Here is a 21,504-nt window from a genome sequence, read left to right as displayed (position 1 = left end):
AAATCTTGTAAAAAGATTCTCAATGTAAATAAAGGTATATAATCACATGCAACTAAATGTAGTTCCTTTTCAAAATTCTTTTCCTTAGTTTCAATAAATTTTTATGGGTATATGATCATATCGTTATACTGTGTTATTGGCTAAAATTTTGGTCACTGTTGAAATAAGATGTCATTAGAATAGTGTATTAGCTATTCAACTGGACAACATCTGTGGCAGCATGCCTCTCTTTCCTAAGTTTTAGGATCCAATTTTCCAATGCTCTCTGATTTTGAATGTCACCAGATTTCATTTACAGAGGTATGAATTAACAAGTCTTAAAAGTGATGTAGGTGCAGAAAAAAATTGTATTTTAGATACAGTACTGTGTTGAAATATCACATTGGAAACTTCTGAGTACTGCACAAAAATTTCTGAATCGATACAATGTATATGTATTCAAAATTATGCTGCAAGGTTTTCAGAGTCTGCCTACAAAATTTTTCTACCCAAAATTAAAAATATGACTGTCCCTACCAAAAGAAAGTATGATCTGTGTATTGTACACAGTCCTCTGCTATGTTCTTGACAGTTTCAGTAAGAGCAAAATGGTCAATGGATTGTCAAATAGTAGGGGAAAACATTTCAGATCTGTGAAGATACAAGGTGTGAGAATTTACTAGACACTACACACTACATGGACAAATTAGATGGCAAAACAGCATTATTAGTTATAACAATTCTTAGAATCACGAAACATTGTGGCAGTGGTGGGGTTGGGGAGGGGGGGAGGGGCACTGTGAGCACAACTTCAACATCTTCCTATTTTATTACAAGTTCTCATGAGTTTCTACATAAAGTGCTAACTATTATGTTACCAAATGGTTTTTTTTTTACTATAGATAAACTACTGAGAAATACAATCATTGGAATACTGATTTTAGGACTACTCATATCAGTCCATCAGCAGGCTTGATACTGTACTCCACTCTCTTCCTCTCTCCATGTCAACATGTGCAAAAACTTTAATTTGTATGCATAACCTTCAATAATCTGTGATACATATTTTTATATTAAGATTTATTAACTTGTCAATGTGAAGTTATTGGATGGGTATTTTAGCTTTGATATGAAGGAAAGAATTAAGTGGATATAGCCTTGCTATGGTTGTCATCCCAATGCTCTTGACAACAGACAAGAGACAGTCTGAAAGTAATGTCTCCTCTTTCTTTATCATATAAAGTATTAGAATAGCCTAGCAAATATGACTCTGGTGCCAATATCTTAACCTCCTATTCCATTATTTGGAAATACCATTATGTTTCCACAACAAGTGCATTATAGTGTTTGAGGAAATTACTGATAATGGCATGTGTATTACACAAAGTGCTACGAAAGAGTTTATGAATGCTGAAATCAAAAACCCAAACAACATTAATGGTAGTGTGAAAAATATTTTTAGGGTGCTATGGTGGATATTAGCACAATTAGATCCCGAGCTTGTCAGCTTATAAGAGATGCAGGACACAGGCCAGTGGCTAATCAGAAGCGTACTGGCCAACCCACCATTATAGAGGCCACTCACAACATCCAACGCATCATGTTGGTCATTTGCAGCCATCACCATCTAACAGCTAATAAAGTTTTACACAAACTATCCATTGTTAAAGAGTAGTTCATAAACATTATTGATAAACTAATTTACTCAATAGTTTGTGCAAAAAGGGTACAGTGAATCTTAGGTGACCAGAATGAAAAATCAGTGAAGATACAGATTCTTAGCAAGCATTCTTACAGTGGATGAGACACGGAATTATTTCTTTTGAGTTGAATCAAAAAAGTCGTTGATGGAATGGTGTCAGGAGGGGGAGGGGGCAACTGACCACTGGATAGTGATGGCAAGGGATTTCCCCTCCCCCAGGATGTTATGAATTCATGGCATTTTTGGAGAGTGGACAAATGTTAAATTCTATGCAATACATCAGTATCCAGGAGAATCTCAACAAACAACTCCACAAAAATTGCAGTACAATAAATTTGGTACCAGCACAAACACTGGGGCATAAAACCGGCCAAGATTGCTAAACTTGGATGTGAGAGCACAGAGCTAGTGAAAATAAGCTGCAGTTTTCTAATTGCCAAAGGAAGTTAATAAAAATGTTTAGATACAGGAGACTGCTACTGATGTCAGTTCATGAGTCAGTACAAGACACACAGATGATTAGCATCACTTAACAGTTCACAAAACTTTTATACTTTCCTATTTTCCTTTTTTAAAATCTTGCTTTGCCACAGTAATTTGGATTATGTCTTACTGAAAAACAAGAAATATCATACAAATTGCATGAGCATAGTCATTTTACAGAAGTCTATGCTCAGGCTGACTGTGAGAGGGAAAGAGGGATAATGGAGATCTGAATTTTGTTGAATTCTCCAAGAACTGATTTGACATAAGAATGTAAGCAGCTCTAACTCATGAATTTTGACCCAAGAACAATTGGAGAAACAATATGTTCTAATATTTTCCAATCATGATTAGTTTCAATATTGAGAGGAACAACAAAGAAATTTGTCATACAAATAAATATCAAACAACTTCTTTGATGTTGGTCAAGGCACTCTATTTGAATGCAGGATGTAGTATTATTATGAGCTGACCTACAAGTGAAATAGAATCATATCAGTAAAGTCTCTTTAAAGAAGCAAACTACCATGTATAAAACTGCTTCAAATGCTTGATTATTTTACAAATGAATTAATGTATTAAATACTTTACGTTATCATGTTAGTGAGAAAAAGTTTACAGGTGGTTTGAAATTATGCTTAAAGTTTGTTAGAAGTCGCTAAGTCCTCTCATTATGAAACTCTGGATGAATACAGTCTGGGTAATTTGCACTACATGTTACGTACAAGCAAGTTTTCACACATGTCAATGTTGTGATGTAATATCTCCTGAACTGTGTATCATACAATGACATAATTTGGGTGTACATTCAGTGATGTGACACCTACAGTGAAAATGTACTTAATTCATTAAATAACAAATTACAAGCAGCAGGTATTTTCTGTGATTTGTCAAAGGCATTTGATAGTGTGAACCACAACACCCTTCTAAATAAATTAGAATTCTATGGTGTCAAGGGCAGTGCTGCAAAATGGTTCAAGTCATACTTCACTAACAGGAAACAAAGGGTGTCAGTGCAAGGGACTAGTGAATTAAGTCATCAGTCATCATCAGAATAGGAAGAAATTACATGTGGTGTCCCACAAGGATCCATCTTAGGGCCACTGCTTTTTCTTGTGTACATTAATGATCTCTCATCAGTTGCACTGTCAGAAGCAGAGTTTGTTCTGTTTGCAGATGACACAAGTATTGCTATAAATAGTATGTCGAGTGTAGTTCTAGAAAGATCTGCTAATGATATTTTCATGGATATTAATAAATGGTTTAAAGCCAACTCACTAACATTAAACTTCGAAAAGACTCACTATATGCAATTCAGAACCTGTAAGAGGTTTCCACCCAGCATATGCATAAAGTATGAAGAAGAGCAGATAGAAGAGGTTGACAGTCTTAAATTCCTGGGATTACAACTTGATAATAAATTCAGTTGGGAGGAGCACACCACAGAACTGCAGAAACGCCTTAACAAATCTGTATTTGCAATTCGAGTGTTAGCAGACATAGGTGACATAAAAATGAAAAAGCTTGCATACTTTGCCTACTTTCATTCCATAATGTCATATGGTATAATATTTTGGGTTAACTCTTCAAGTCAAACAAAAGTTTTCAGAGTCCAAAAGCGTGTAATATGTATTATTTGTGGAGTAAATTCACAGACGTCCTGTAGAAACCTCTTCAAAGAACTGGGTATACTAACTACTGTCTCTCAGTATATTTACTCCTTAATGAAATGCGTCCTAAATAATATATCTCTTTTTCCAACAAACAGCTCAGTTCATACATACAATACCAGGAACAAAAATGATCTGCACAAGGACTTAAAAGCACTTACTTTAGTTCAAAAAGGGGCCCACTACTCAGGAATACTCATCTTCAATAATTTGCCAGCACACATAAAAAATTTAGTTACAAATAAAGATCAGTTTAAAAGGAGTCTGAAAGACTAGTGGCCAACTCCTTCTACTCCATTGACGAATTTTTTAATAGAAACAAATGATGTGTTGTATATACTCATATGACGTATTGTATATACCCATACAATTAGTACTGTTATTTCAACTTTAAAAAAAAAAAAAAAACATATGTTTCACATCAACGAGGATCTCCTCAGGACGGATCTATGGAACGAAAAACTAATCTAAATCTAGATACTGTCTGCAAATTGTGGGGTGAAAAGAGGTAGTAGTAATGAAATAATAAAGTAAAACTTCATGCCTGATGTTGAAATTTTACAACACGCCATTTTAAGCAGAAGCTAGTTTCCCACACATAGTAGTAAAGAAGAAATAAATTAATACACTCCTGGAAATGGAAAAAAGAACACATTGACACCGGTGTGTCAGACCCACCATACTTGCTCCGGACACTGCGAGAGGGCTGTACAAGCAATGATCACACGCACTGCACAGCGGACACACCAGGAACCGCGGTGTTGGCCGTCGAATGGCGCTAGCTGCGCAGCATTTGTGCACCGCCGCCGTCTGTGTCAGCCAGTTTGCCGTGGCATACGGAGCTCCATCGCAGACTTTAACACTGGTAGCATGCCGCGACAGCGTGGACGTGAACCGTATGTGCAGTTGACGGACTTTGAGCGAGGGCGTATAGTGGGCATGCGGGAGGCCGGGTGGACGTACCGCCGAATTGCTCAACACGTGGGGCGTGAGGTCTCCACAGTACATCGATGTTGTCGCCAGTGGTCGGCGGAAGGTGCACGTGCCCGTCGACCTGGGACCGGACCGCAGCGACGCACGGATGCACGCCAAGACCGTAGGATCCTACGCAGTGCCGTAGGGGACCGCACCGCCACTTCCCAGCAAATTAGGGACACTGTTGCTCCTGGGGTATCGGCGAGGACCATTCGCAACCGTCTCCATGAAGCTGGGCTACGGTCCCGCACACCGTTAGGCCGTCTTCCGCTCACGCCCCAACATCGTGCAGCCCGCCTCCAGTGGTGTCGCGACAGGCGTGAATGGAGGGACGAATGGAGACGTGTCGTCTTCAGCGATGAGAGTCGCTTCTGCCTTGGTGCCAATGATGGTCGTATGCGTGTTTGGCGCCGTGCAGGTGAGCGCCACAATCAGGACTGCATACGACCGAGGCACACAGGGCCAACACCCGGCATCATGGTGTGGGGAGCGATCTCCTACACTGGCGTACTCCACTGGTGATCGTCGAGGGGACACTGAATAGTGCACGGTACATCCAAACCGTCATCAAACCCATCGTTTTACCATTCCTAGACCGGCAAGGGAACTTGCTGTTCCAACAGGACAATGCACGTCCGCATGTATCTCGTGCCACCCAACGTGCTCTAGAAGGTGTAAGTCAACTACCCTGGCCAGCAAGATCTCCGGATCTGTCCCCCATTGAGCATGTTTGGGACTGGATGTAGCATCGTCTCACGCGGTCTGCACGTCCAGCACGAACGCTGGTCCAACTGAGGCGCCAGGTGGAAATGGCATGGCAAGCCGTTCCACAGGACTACATCCAGCATCTCTACGATCGTCTCCATGGGAGAATAGCAGCCTGCATTGCTGCGAAAGGTGGATATACACTGTACTAGTGCCGACATTGTGCATGCTCTGTTGCCTGTGTCTAGGTGCCTGTGGTTCTGTCAGTGTGATCATGTGATGTATCTGACCCCAGGAATGTGTCAATAAAGTTTCCCCTTCCTGGGACAATGAATTCACGGTGTTCTTATTTCAATTTCCAGGAGTGTATATCATGTCCAATGCTCAAGTTTTACTGCATGAACAGAAAAATGTAGTAAGCGATAACCTTTTTTTCCTTTCACCATTTTGTGGTGGGTGTCAATGAGAAAAAGTTTCATGGAGGTTTGAAATTATATGTAAAGTTTATTGGATGTTACTAAGCACTCTCATTCTCAAATACTGGATGAATAAAGTCCACATATTTGTATGCCATTAGTTACACTGCTAAGACATGAGGGAATGACTTCCATGGTACTAGAGGGAGCTGTAGAGGGCAAAAACTGTAGAGAAAGACAGAGATTGGAAGACGTCAAGCAAATAGTTGAGGACGTAGGTTGCAAGTGCTACTCTGAGATGAAGACGTTAGCACAGGATTGGAATTCAAGGCGGGCCACATCAAACCAGTCAGCAGACTGATGACAAAAAAAAAAAAAAAAAAAAAGTTACACTGATTTAAGATATATACATAGTTTCTACCTTACTTTCCTTATTGTGTTAAGATTGTAACATGTGATTATAACTCTTAATGAGTAGATAATGAAAGCATTTAAAATGTTTAAATTCAGTCAATAATTACCAAAAATATTGAAAATCAAATTTTTGCTGCCCCTGGAAGACATTAGATAAGCAACGTGCAACTGGTGCTGTGTACCAGGTTCTGGGATAGTTGCTTAGTAATACTAATTAGCTTTATTTTTCATAGATTCTGAGGGTCTTATCACTTTAGTGATGATAGCAGTGAGAAAATCAAGAATAGGTAAGTTGTGGAGCAGTACTGCCATGCTGGTGGGCTGTGCACCCCAACATAACATACCTCCCCTCCTCCCAATGCTGGCAGCCTGTACGTCATCCTGAAGGGTGTGATGACAGCAATGAGGATGCCAGTGTGGGGATGTATGAGTTGTGGGATGGATTATGGAGAACTATGAGCATTGTGGTTGACCATGTAATTTCTCTGCCAGGCTTGAGCCATCCTGCGGTATGGAGGGGTACGACACAAGTAACAAGGTAATTGCCTCTTCAAGACAGTGATGCTGGTGCAGCTTCGCCATCTGGATTTTAAATGCACGGACCTTTTGCGGAGCAAGCTAATGGAAGCCGGACAGAACAGTGCCATACAGACCAAAATGATACCGTTCCGTTCTATTCACAAAAGTGGTGAAATTCTGCAGATGTGAACTGAGGTGCCATATCTGCTACAACAGTTTCTGGACAGTGCCAATATGCATGGACCTCGTGATGCTTGATGCTTTTTGATCTGCCAGACTCCTCCAAAGCACAAACTGGATGATGTCATGGAGGACCAGATCCAATGGTGACTTGTGGGTGATGGTTGTGGCATCCACTCGCAAATCGGTGGCAGCGGCCTCGGCCTCTGTTTCTGTGTGGAAACAAATCTCCAGTGCAGCTCAAAGTCTGTGTCCTGTCCTACTGGGAGACGGAACAATGCATACAAGTTCACATAATGAACTGTGGAATGGTAATGGATGTCACAGTAATACCCTGAGAGGAACAGTGGCCACCAATGCACATACTGGGCAGTCCTGACAGGTATGTTATAGTGGACGTTAAACAATGTCAGTAGGGGTCTATGGTCTGTTAAAAGAATAAATCACCATCCATACACATAACCATGAAACTTTTTTAGCACAAAGATGATGACCAAGGCCTATTTTTCTATTTGACGGTAACTGCACTGTGCCAGGGTTGAAATTTTGGAAACAAATGCAGTCAGACCCTCAATGCCATTGATTTTGGGAGAAAGAATGGCTCCAAGGCCGTAGTCTTACGCAATTGCTGCAACAATCAGCAACTGAATAAGGTCATAAGCCAGGAGGCACGTCAGATGGAGCAATGCCTGTTCTAAGTCCTGAGAAGCCTTGTCGCAAAGCTGTTTAAATTTTTCTTAAGAAGCTGTTGGAGTAGTTCAGCAATGGCTACTGTGTGAGGAATGAATTTTTGGTAGTAGTTCAGCTGACCCAACACTGATTTTAGTTGTTTGGTGTCCCTTTGGACTGATAGTCTTTCTACGGCCTCTACATAATGTGGAGTGGGATGCATCCCTGTGGCATTTAAAACATGTCCTAAATGTTCAACTTATGGTGGGAAAAATAGACTTTGTCTTTGTTACACTTCAAGTTTACTTGTTGGAGCACATTGAATAAGGCATCCAAATTTGTTGCAAGATCTTTCATGTTTTTGACAGTGACAATGATTGGTAACTGGCCATGTCTCTAACTTCCTGTGTTGAGTGTTCCAAATGTCTTTAAAATATGGCTGGTATACTGGCTAAAAAATGCTGTTCATGTGTGTGATGTAGTTTGCCCATGATTCTATCTGCCTGTTAAATGCCAGGAATGGTGGTGTGAGCACCTGGATGCCTTTCACCATGCAGTCAGTGTAAGACAATCGATTGTAAACCTCAGATGATGTATTTATGGTTGGTTGGTTTAAAAGAGGGGGAAAGAGACCTAACTACGAGGTCATGGGTCCCTTGTTCCTAATAAAACAACGCCAAAAGTGTGAGAATAAAACAGATGAGACATATAACACAAAGAAAGGAAGACCACAAGAACAAAGGAAAGGCAACAAACACTAAAAGGAACAAAAGAGGACAAGAAAACAACAGAGTGATGCAAGAAACAGTTAGACAAGAGTACAACAAGGAAGCAGATTACAGTGGCTGACTGACTGCGGAAATAAAAAGGAAAAGCCAGCCATTCTGCAACACATTAAACCCTCCACCATAAAAGCACTATGGTGGAGGACACAGAGGGGCAAAGGACATGTGCTAAAACTCAGACTGAATGATAAAATCCATCCTCATGGATAAAATGTAAAACCAAGTCAGCTGATGAGGCATTGTCTGCTAAAATCAATGATAAAGAGTTCGGCAACTGAAGATGAAGTCACAGGGCAGCCAAAGAAGGACACAGCAGAGGATTACGGGCCACTGTCAACCGGACACCACATCGACACTGAGGTGGGTTTTCATGGTGCAGGAGGTAGCCGTGAGTTGCCCAGGCATGTCCAATGCGGAGCCGGCAGAGAACCATGGAGTCCCTGGGAGAGGCCCTCATCATGGACCCCTTAATGGTTCACAGTTTGTTGTGCATACTGAGATTTTGCCATTCCATCTACCAAAGCTGAAAAACCTTGCGGGGTAATAACGAGCGCAACTCAGTTGCAGGGATGCCCATCTCCAGAAGTGGTTTCCGCGTAGCCTGTTTGGCCAGCCTGTCAGCAAGTTCATTTCCTGGAATTCCGACATGACCAGGGGTCCACACGAACACCACTGAACAACTGGACCGTTCCAGGGCATACATGGACTCCTGGATGGATGCTACCAAAGGATGACGAGGGTAGCACTGGTCGATAGTTTTCAGGCTACTCAAGGAGTCAGTACATAAAAGAAAAGATTCCCCACGGCATGAACAGAGATACTGAAGTGCACGAGAAATGGCCACCAGCTCTGCAGTGAATACACTGCACCCATCGGGTAAGGAATGCTGTTCAACAGGGCCGCCGTGAACGTAGGCAAAACCAACACAACCATCAGCCAGCAAGCTGTCAGTGTAAAACACTTCAGGGCCCCAGAACATGTCAAGAATCGAGAGGAAGTGACAGCGGAGAGCTGCAGCGTTAACGGAGTCCTTAGGGTCACCTGAAAGGTCCAGACAAAGCTGTGGCCGAGGCGTACACCATGGAGGTGTACGTGAATGGACCACAAGGAGAGGTCATCAATTCAGAATTGGACAAGGGCTCTGTAGAGTCGCAGCAGCATAGAGCTATCTGCACCCCAATTGGTGTTGCTCAGGCAACGGAGGACACTGAGGTGCTGCCAGCACTTCTGCTTAAGCTGACAAAGATGAGCCCTGTCAGACTCCATTCTTCTGGATATGGATGGAACTATGGGACACGGAAAGTACGGACAGACAGGAAGTTTTGGATAAAAATCAGGAGCGGCCCTGGAGACCCCACTCATACAATGTGGCAAGGATATGATGTCGTCAGGTCATGTCATATGCTTTTCGTAAATCAAAAAAGACAGGAATCGGGTGTCGGTGTCTGGAAAAGGCTGTTCAGATGACAGATGGCAGACTCAAGGGACACAAGATTATCAGAGGTAGAGCGACCCTGGCGGAAGCCGCCCTGACATGGAGCCAGTAGGCCACATGACTCCAGGACCCAACCCAACTGCCGACATATCATATGTTCCAGCAGCTTACAAAGAATGTTGGTGAGGCTGATGGGCCGATAGCTATCCACATCAAGCAGGTTTTTACCGGGTTTGAGCACCAGAAAGATTGTGCTCTCCCGCCAGTGCGATGGAAAGACGCCATCACACCCGATCCGGTTGAAGATGATGATGAGATGTTGCTTGTAGTCAGATGAGAGATGTTTAATCATTTGGCTGTTTCTATGATCAGGCCCAGGAGCTGTGTCGGGGCAATGTGCAAGAGCACTGAGGAGCTCCCACTCTGTAAATGGGGCATTATAAGATTCACTGTGGCGTGTAGTGAATGAGAGGATGTTCCCTTCCAGGCCAGGGGGTAATTGCCCGTCGCAGAGGCTCGAGCATAGTGCTCAGCAAAGTGCTCGGCAATCGCGTTTGTGTCAGTAGATAACACGCCATTTATGGTAACACCGGGAACACCTGTTGGGGTCTGGTACCCGAAAACACGTTTGATCTTTGCCCAGACTTGGGAAGGTGATGTATGGCATCCAATGGTCGAGCCGTATCTCTCCCAACAATCCTACTTCTGTCATTTGATAAGTTGGCGAACGCAGGCATGGAGACGTTTAAAGGCTATGAGGCGCTCCAGGGAAGGGTGCCGCTTATGCCGCTGTAGGACTTGTCAACACACTTGAATTGCTTCAGTGACTTCCGGCGACCACCAAGGACAGCCTTACACCTCAGGCACCCTAAAGAGCGAGGGATCGCATTTTCTGCTGTAGAAACAATTGTGCTAGTCACCTGCACAACCATCACATCGATGTTACAGTGTGGGGGAAATTTTCCGCAGTGACAGCAGAGGTGACATATTCCCAGTCCGCTTTGTTCAAAGCCCATCTGGGCAGGTGTCCGTGGGCCTGACGCTGGGACAGTGACAGAAAATGGGGAAGTGGTCACTACCACACAGGTCATCATGTGCTCTCCAGTCGATAGATGGGAGAAGTCCTGGGCTGCAAAGTAATAAATCAATGGCCGAGTAACTACCATGAGCCACACTGAAATGTGTGGCGGCGCCAGTATTTAAAACGCAGAAGTCGAATTGAGATAGTAAAGTTTTGACATCTCTGTCTTCACCAGTAAGCATGGTGTCACCCTACAGGGGGTTATGGACGTTAAAATCTTCCAGAAGTAGGAAAGGTTTTGGGAGTTGATCAACCAGTGCAGCTAATACATTCAGGGGTACTGCACCATCTGGAGGAAGATATACATTGCAGACAGTTATTTCCTGCATCGTCCTTATTCTGACAGCCACAGCTTCAAGAGGGGTTTGAAGGGGCACAGGTTCACTACAGACTGAGTTTAGGATATAAATGCAAATTCCTCCTGACACTCAATTATAGTCACTACAGTTTCTGTAATATCCCTTATAGCCGTGGAGGGCAGGGGTCCACATTGGAGGGAACCAGATTTCCTGGAGGGCAATGCAGATCGCAGGTGTAAAGCTTAATAGTTGCCGTAGCTCAGCCAAGTGGTGGAAAACACTGCCGCAATTCCACTGGAGGATGGCGTCATCTTGAGACAAGGAAGGCATGGAACATTCAGTGAGGTAGTTTACGTTCAGAGTCACCTGCTGCCACCGACTTACTCCCGAGCAGTCTATAACCATTGTGTCTGAGGGTCTGGCGAGATCTAGGTCCTCAGCGGACGCCAAAATCTCCACCCCATCTTCAGCCACAGAGCTTGTACGTGGCAGTGGTGTGGGTGCCACGGTAATTTCATTGGTCTTAGGGGTTTTCTTTTTGGATTTCTCTCGCTGCTCCTTGGGTTTCCCTGGCTGGGAGGACTTCACTGGCTCAGTCTCTAGGACTGAGGATGAGCATGAAGCCCTACGGACCAGCTGCTTTTTGGCTCTTCAGCCGCTGGTGGGTGTCATCTTTCCCACTAGCAGAACCTGGGAAGGGAGTGACCCAAGGGACCCCTTCCTAGCAAGAGAAGCCGAAGAAGATTTACGCTTATCCAGCTAAGGAGTGGCGACAGACGTCCCCGATGGTTGGGAGGGGTGGGCGTGTTGTTGCTCCCTAAGTAGGTGGTGCAGGAGCAACAGGGAGGGAAATGGCCACCCCCCCCCCCCCACAAAAATCAAGAGGGGGCAGGTGTAGTCTTCTGGCTCTGAGAGATGACCTGGGTTGGCGGAGCTGATGGTGCCACAACTGTTGTAGCGGCAGCGTAAGACAATTTCATGCGCACAGGATGCAGGTGTTCAAATTTTCTCTTCATCTACATCTACACGATTACTCTGCAATTCACATTTAAGTGCTTGGCAGAGGGTTCATCGAACCATAATCATACTATCTCTCAACCATTCCACTCCCGAACAGCGCGTGGGAAAAACGAACACCTAAACCTTTCTGTTCGAGCTCTGATTTCTCTTATTTTATTTTGATGATCATTCCTACCTATGTAGGTTGGGCTCAACAAAATATTTTCGCATTCGGAAGAGAAAGTTGGTGACTGAAATTTCATAAATAGACCTCGCCGCGACAAAAAACATCTTTGCTTTAATGACTTCCATCCCAACTCGCGTATCATATCTGCCACACTCTCTCCCCTATTATGTGATAATACAAAACGAGTTGCCCCTTTTTGCACCCTTTCGATGTCCTCCGTCAATCCCACCTGGTAAGGATCCCACACCGCGCAGCAATATTCTAACAAAGGACGAACGAGTGTAGTGTAAGCTGTCTCTTTAGTGGACTTGTTGCATCTTCTAAGTGTCCTGCCAATGAAACGCAACCTTTGGCTCGCCTTCCCCACAATATTATCTATGTGGTCTTTCCAACTGAAGTTGTTCATAATTTTTATACCCAGGTACTTAGTTGAATTGACAGCCTTGAGAATTGTATTATTTATCGAGTAATCAAATTCCAACGGATTTCTTTTGAAACTCATGTGGATCACCTCACACTTTTCGTTATTTAGCATCAACTGCCACCTGCCACACCATACAGCAATCTTTTCTAAATCGCTTTGCAACTGATACTGGTCTTCGGATGACCTTACTAGACAGTAAATTACAGCATCATCTGCGAACAACCTAAGAGAACAGCTCAGCTTGTCACCCAGGTCATTTATATAGATCAGGAACAGCAGAGGTCCCAGGACGCATCCCTGGGGAACACCTGATATCACATCAGTTTTACTCGATGATTTGCTGTATATTTCAACAAACTGTGACCTTCCTTACAGGAAATCATGAATCCAGTCGCACAACTGAGATGATACCCCGTAGGCCCACAGCTTGATTAGAAGTCGCTTGTGAGGAATGGTGTCAAAAGCTTTCCGGAAATCTAGAAATACGGAATCAACTTGAGATCCCCTGTCGATAGCGGCCATTACTTCGTGTGAATAAAGAGCTAGCTGCGTTGCACAAGAACGATGTTTTCTGAAACCATGCTGATTACGTATCAATAGATCGTTCCCTTCGAGGTGATTCATAATGTTTGAATACAGTATATGCTCCAAAACCCTACTGCAAACCGATGTCAATGATATAGGTCTGTAGTTCAATGGATTACTCCTACTACCCTTCTTAAACACTGGTGCGACCTGCGCAATTTTCCAATAGGTAGGTACAGATCTATCGGTGAGCGAGCGGTTGTATATGATTGCTAAGTAGGGAGCTATTGTATCAGAGTAATCTGAAAGGAACCTAATCGGTATACAATCTGGACCTGAAGACTTTCCCGTATCAAGTGATTTGAGTTGCTTCGCAACCCCTAAGGTATCTACTTCTAAGAAACTCATGCTAGCAGCTGTTCGTGTTTTAAATTCTGGAATATTCCATTCGTCTTCCCTGGTGAAGGAATTTCGGAAAACTGCGTTCAATAACTCCGCTTTAGCGGCACAGTCGTCGGTAACAGTACCATCAGCACTGCGCAGCGAAGGTATTGACTGCGTCTTGCCGCTTGTGTACTTTACATACGACCAGAATTTCTTCAGATTTTCTACCAAATTTCGAGACAATGTTTCATTGTGGAACCTATTAAAGGCATCTCGCATTGAAGTCCATGCCAAATTTCGCGCATCTGTAAATTTTAGCCAATCTTCGGGATTTCGCGTTCTTCTGAACTTTGCATGCTTTTTCCGTTGCCTCTGCAACAGCGTTCGGACCTGTTTTGTGTACCATGAGGGATCAGTTCCACCTCTTACCAGTTTATGAGGTATGAATCTCTCAATTGCTGTTGCTACTATATCTTTGAATTTGAGCCACATCTCGTCTACATTTGTATAGTGAGTTCGGAAGGAATGGAGATTGTCTCTTAGGAAGGCTTCTAGTGACACTTTATCCGCTTTTTTAAATAAAATTATTTTGCGTTTGTTTCTGGTGGATTTGGAAGAAATGGTATTGAGCCTAGCTACAACGACCTTGTGAAAACTAATCCCTGTATCAGTCATGATGCTCTCTATCAGCTCTGGATTGTTTGTGGCTAAGAGGTCAAGTGTGTTTTCGCAACCATTTACAATTCGCGTGGGTTCGTGGACTAACTGCTCGAAATAATTTTCGGAGAAAGCATTTAGGACAACCTCGGAAGATGTTTTCTGCCTACCACCGGTTTTGAACAAGTATTTTTGCCAACATATCGAGGGAAGGTTGAAGTCCCCACCAACTATAACCGTATGAGTGGGGTATTTATTTGTTACGAGACTCAAATTTTCTCTGAACTGTTCAGCAACTATACCATCGGAGTCTGGGGGTCAGTAGAAGGAGCCAATTATTAACTTAGTTCGGCTGCTGTTAAGTATAACCTCCACCCATACCAATTTGCACGGAGTATCTACTTCGACTTCACTACAAGATAAACCACTACTGACAGACACACACTAACACTCCACCACCAATTCTATCTTTCCTGAACATCGTCTGAGACTTCGTAAAAATTTCTGCAGAACTTATTTCAGGCTTTAGCCAGCTTTATGTACCTATAACTATTTCAGCTTCTGTGCTTTCTATTAGCACTTGAAGCTCAGGGACTTTTCCAGCACAACTACAACAATTTACAACTACAACTCCGACTGTTCCTTGATCCAAGCACGTCCTGTATTTGCCATGCACCCTTTGAGATTGCAGCCCACCCTGTACTTTCCCGAGGCCTTCTAACCTAAAAAACCACCCAGTCCACGCCACACAGCCTCCGCTACCCGTGTAGCTGCCAGCTGAGTGTAGTGAACTCCTGACCTATTCAGCGGAAGACGAAACCTCACCACCCTATAGCGCAAGTCAAGGAATCTGCAGCCAACACGGTCGCAAAACTGTCTGAGCCTCTGATTCAGACCCTCCACCTGGCTCTGCACCAAAGGTCCGCAGTCGGTTCTGTCAACGATGCTGCAGATGGTGAGCTCTGCCTTCATCTCGTAAGCAAGACCGGCAGCCTTCACCAAATCAGATAGCCGCTGGAATCCAGAGAGAATTTCCTCAGATCCAAAGCGACACACGTCATTAGTGCCGACATGTGCCACCACCTGCAGCTGGCCGCACCCTGTGCTCTTCATGGCATCCGGAAGGACCCTTTCCACATCAGGAATGACTCCATCCGGAATGCACACTCGATTTCTTCCCCTCCTCAGCCGCCATATCCCTAAGGGGCCCCATTATGCGCCTAACATTGGAGCTCCCAACTACCAATAAACCCACCCTCTGCGATTGCCCGGACCTTGAAGGCTGAAAATCATCCTCTGAAACAGGGCAGGCAGCTGCATCTGGCTCAGCAAGAGACAGTACCTGAAACCTGTTTGTCAGACGCACCGGGGAGGCTTTCTGACCAGCCTCCGGGGACGTCTTTTGCTGCCTGCCACGCCTTGGAACGACCTCCCAATTAGCCTCAGTGTAGGTCAGTCAGTCCAAAATCTTTTACTCCATGATTTTCCTTTCTTTCTGGAGAATCCTGCAGTCTGGCAAGCAAGGCGAATGATACTCTCCACAGTTGACACAGATGGGAGATGAGGCACATGGAGTCTTGAGATGTGATTGGCACCCGCAATCTCGACATGTGATGCCGAAAGTACAGCGGGAAGACATATGGCCGAACTTCCAGCACTGAAAGCACCGCATTGGGGGAGGGATATAGGGCTTTACATCACAGCGGTAGCCCATCACCTTGACCTCCTCGGGCAATGTATCACCCTCAAAGGCCAAGGTGAAGGCACCGGTGGCAACCTGATTATCCCTCGGACCCCGGTGGACACGCCACACAAAATGTGCACCTCGTCGCACTAAATTGGTGTGCAGCTCATCATCACACTACAAAAGAAGGTCCCTGTGAAATATGATACCTTGGACCATTGTTAAGCTCTTTTGGGGCGAGATGCTTACAGAAACATCCCTCAGCTTGTCACAAGCGAGTAACACCCATGACTGGGCAGAGGATGCTGTTTTGATCAAGACTGACCCAGATCTCATTTTGGACAAGCCCTCCACCTCCCCAAACTTGTCCTCTAACAGCTCAACAAAAAACTGAGGCTTCATCGTCATGAAAGATTCCCCATCAGCTCTCGAACATACAAGGTACCATGCGAATAAGATCCGCTGCCATCCTTAGCCAGACGTTCCTGCCATTGTGTGGCCAGGGAGGGGAACCATTTGGGGTCATACTTCTGTGCGTTGAATTGAGCTCATGAACGCTTAGAGACTGCTGGTGTTTCACCACCAGCAAGAGATGATGGACTACGCTTCATAGCTTGTCATCTGCCCTAATGGCACCCACTCTGACCAGGGGCCCTCCCTACGGGCACCACCCAGCCGCAGCAAACGCCACCTGACAGGATGGCCTTTGCCAGGAGTCCCAATGCCCCAGGGGCATGGGCATCTACCCCTTGGCATATGAGGGGAGTTAACGGTGCAGGCATCAGCAGAGCGATCCCTGTGTGGTCAGGGGGCTACAACCAACAGGGTACATGGTGGCCACACCACAACGGACTGGCTACCGTGTTGGATATCAGGTGCAAAGAAGTCCATGTTCATCGTCGATGCAGAAAACAACACTGCATAGTGCATTGTGGAAAACGCACCCAGAAAGGTGACCTCGCCCAAGAGATGGAGAATGGGTGGGACTGCAATGCGACGATGAGAAAGTGGGCTAAAGATCTCATGCACCATGTAAGGCGCCCTTCCCCAACTGGCTCGCTCTTCAGGAAAATTTTGAAGAATCGAGGTCAAACCCTACAGGGGATCATCATATAAAGGCCGAAACGTGTGAAACTCCTTTTAGTTGCCTCTTACAACAGGCAGGAATACAACAGGCCTATTCTAATCCCCAGACTCACAGGGGGGGATGTAGTTATGGCTGCCATCTTCTCCAACACTAGTTCCTATGCCTGTAACATGTATTACAGAAGCAATAATGTGTGAGTAGTCATGTCCATATGGGCTGTGGACATACTGAAACAGAAATCTGACATTAGCACACCACATACGTGGAAAATGCACATAAAAGCACTGTCTAACTGGGGTGCAGCATGAGTTCAAACCAAATTGACAGAAAAACCTTGCCACCAATTGAAGTGACCAACACCAGGTTTGGTGTGTAAAACTAAAACCCATGTAAACAATGTACAAAAGGTGTGTTCCTAACAACATAAATTCACCCTCCTTCTCCTTGGAGCATAAATTCAGAAGAACATCAAAAATAGTTTATCAACGTCGGTCTTACTAAGCACCTCTGATAGTTTGACTTAAACTTTAAGTGTATTTAAGAATGGCTAAGCCACAAATGCTATTATCGAGTCAATGTCGACCAGTCAGTATGGGAACTGTCTCTCAACACTATCAGAATTACTAGCCGAGATACAAAAGTCCGAAAGGTCCCAGCGTTGCGAAGCCAAGTCTCTGCATAGGCAGGTGGAAGTCTGCTAGTACCTCCATATAGCTACAGAAGGTGATGATTCTTCGTTGGCTACAACTGCCAGATAAGAGTTGGGCAATGGCTCGAGTAGTGACATGTGGAAGAATTGCTCGTGAACTATTTGTGGGCACGTGTAGTGGTGGAAGCCAATAGGTCCGCACTAGCTGTGCCTGCTACGAGCGATGTCAATGCCACCTGTTGATGTGGCAAATGCCTAGAGTTGCAGTGATGGAATCCAGAGATGTATGGCCCCTGCACCCTCAGACATAGGGACTTCGTGGTGCAGTACTGTCTGCTTGTGGGCTATATGCCCTGACATAGCACATGCAATATCAAATTTGCCTTGCGGAGCTGAAGGAAGAGGATTTTATCTCAAATGAGTGGCTGGGAGGGAATACATCACAGCTGAGTACTTAACCAGTGACAGCTTATTGTTCATCACTCCCAGCCACCCTTCTTCCCATTGATATCAGATTCTACACATTGACACAAAAGTGACAGCATGTCATGCAGGCCTCATTCATGCTATATCTTCAACATCATTTCTCTAAATTACCATATGCCCTAACACCCAACAGAATTACACTACCTCCCACAGTCTTTGTAAGTGAAGAAAAGAGCCCTGGATGCTCTGAACTTTTTTTAAGCTGCTGGGCATGTCTGCTGCATAGAATGAGTTGTACTCTGAGCGTCAGAAGAGCCTAGGCATTTCACAACATGAATATATATCATTACTACATATAAAACTACATTAATTACTGCATAGCCATTTGGTAAATAGCTCTTGGAAATATACTGTTTGAAAATTGCAGAGTAGCTAAGAGTTCTGCTGCTTAGACCCATCCGTGAATATTGCCACACAGTTCTCATGTTCATCTAATATTTTGTAAAATGTACTGTTAAAAACTAACTCTCCTGTACCTCAATAAATCTCGGCTTGTTCAATAACAAAAACTGATACAACAGAAGGGCAAGCAAAGGTTTGGCATGATTCTGGAATACTGATGAATCTATGTAACACACACATCACAAGGTGCAGCCATTAGATGACAACTGACAGCTCCCCAGTCTCAGCTAGTAGCCCTGGTATAGGATTTGTCCTGTAGGCACCTACGGTCAACGTAGTTCTTTCACAGGAGACACCATAGATAAACTTGAGGTTCATTCATACACTGTGTACCCATAATCTAGCTAGGATCAAAGCCATTTAAACTGGAGCAAGCCTACTCCACAATATTTATGGCTAAGAAGTTTTAAAACTAGTGCTTTCAGGTCTCTTAGGTGTGGTAACCACAAGGATCTGGAATAAATGACACACACACACACACACACACACACACACACACACACACACGGATATCCTAATACCAGTTTATATTTCAACCACTTCATCCATGTTCTACATTCACAACCCATAAGTTGCTGTTGGAGGAGAAACAAAATATTGCAAAATCACCCATAAATAAGGATTGCTGCATTGGGCTTCTTACTGTGGATGTTATACTATTAACGAAAAGATTTTAACATTTAGAATAGTTCTTTTGAAGAAAACTGTTCTCCTGCTAGTACACACCGGACAGGATGCAACAAGCCAATAACTAAGAAACTATGGCAATGTGAAGGACCATATTATTATATGTAGATTATTTTGGAAGCTTCATCGATGAAGCTGAGCCACCATGTAGTGTTGTATGCCTTTTCAATACAGAAAAATATGCCAATTACATACTATCCTCATAAGAAAACCTATTGTGTACTTGTCTCCCGTGTAGATCCATTTGTTGACTGAGGATTAATACCTCTTCAACCCACACTGAGAGTAATGGAGTACCCCAGTCTGTAGTAATGAGGCTAGGTGATGGTTGGCCATTCGTTCCAAGAACTTACCAATAGTTTGTTAACGTAACATTTCTTTAACCACTATACTAAGTACAGTTCTTCCCTAGTTAGAGGATGAAAAATAAAGTTGCCTTACTCCATGAATTAGGAAGTTCTTCTGTCTACTTTATATTATTACACAGCCCAAAAGAATTTCCTTTGATTTCTCCACAGTGTTGCAGCATTATGTGGTTGATTCAGTTGTGACAGGACAAATAATCATGAGAGACTGTGCTTGCTGAATCTGGCTTCCACATGGAGATGTGGCAGTTACAGGACTCAGAATTACTGAATCTAAAGTCCAACCACCACCACACATAGCTTGTCTTTAAAATTTTGTGCTACCAAGACAAGACATCCAAACTACATACCCAAAAGGATATAATGCATTACCAGCACCAGCTAATGTTTTGTCTGGTTTACTTATATATGGTGAGATAGCTAAGACAGGTCAAGCAGAATATGTCCAGAACAATTAAATATATCAAGGTGCAGTTTTCAGTAAGGTTTGGTGTAGAATATGGTAAATTTTGTGACATACAGAAGAATTTTTGAAGTTACTGTTACTGAATTGTGGTACCAACTTTGATTTTTTTAAACTACATGCATTTTTCTGTGGAATTGGCAAGAGCTCTGAAGAGGACCTCAACAACATAACATATCTGGAACACAATAAAATAAGAAGGAGATAACAGCTCCACAAACCCCTGTCCTGCAGTAAGGAGAAGAGGTCCCACAAATGTCTGCTCTACTGTACCAAATGTAAGCAAACACATAACTCACGTATGGTTTGTGTGTCTATCATCAGACTGTCATATCAAATGTTCAAAATGTTGACCTGAACCATTGATACATTCTATAAAGTAATTCCACACAGACACTACTGCACATTGAATTTTATATGAACATACTGCAGCATTGGCCCATGGTATATGGCATTTCATGTCTTCAGGAGTTGTTAATGTTTCCTTGTGGACCTCTTGTTTTCATTTTACTCAAAGACAAAAGTCCAGAGGTGTAAGCATCCCTTGTTGCTTGTTTCCCTTCATATGAACTACTGATGGCACTGGGGTATGTAAACAGCGTTTTGCACTCTTTGCCACTTTATTTGACCATGGATATTGTGTCCACAGCGTTACAGGGTTATATATGTGGTATCTGCTCTTTTGAGAAAGTCCAAAAGAACAGACACCACACATATAATTAAGGAAATGATGGGGCCAACAATCCTTCATTGCAGATGCACACCAATCTCAAACTCCCACAGGAATCAGCAAGATGCCATGATGATAAGGATAATGAGTAGGGACAGTACAACAGTAGTGTGTGATACAAGCTGACAATTTGAGTCTGAAAGGAGGCATCCTAGGGTAGTCCATGTGGTTGTGGTGACCACTGTTTACAGGTGGTATAGTGGTCAGTGCATCTACCTAGTAAGCAGGCTACCCTGTCCAGCACAAATTTTAAACTTTCTCCATTGATATAAATCAATGCCCACTGGCAGCTAATGTCTTTTAATTCCTTTTTGTATTATCTATTTGTTCACTCAGTAAATTTTGCATAAATTTAGGAATCATTCAGAGACAGCAGGGTGGCATGACAGCATTGAGGAACACACGCAAGTGGAACTATTACAGAATTTAAATGGAAATGGACAAATAATGCGACAAGTACAAG

The 21,504-nt window shown here is 43.7% G+C and overlaps 1 protein-coding gene across 1 annotated transcript in view; it reads right to left on the bottom strand.

Moving 5' to 3' along the window:
- Nucleotides 1-21,504, bottom strand: part of LOC124721171 (paired amphipathic helix protein Sin3b-like) — a 280,712-nt gene that overhangs the window by 134,612 nt on the left and 124,596 nt on the right. The window lies entirely within an intron of this gene.

This window comes from Schistocerca piceifrons, chromosome X (genome assembly GCF_021461385.2).
Source record: "Schistocerca piceifrons isolate TAMUIC-IGC-003096 chromosome X, iqSchPice1.1, whole genome shotgun sequence".
Lineage (NCBI taxonomy): Eukaryota > Metazoa > Arthropoda > Insecta > Orthoptera > Acrididae > Schistocerca > Schistocerca piceifrons.
Note: the sequence above shows the minus strand (reverse complement) of the source record. Positions and strands in the feature narration are given on the sequence as shown.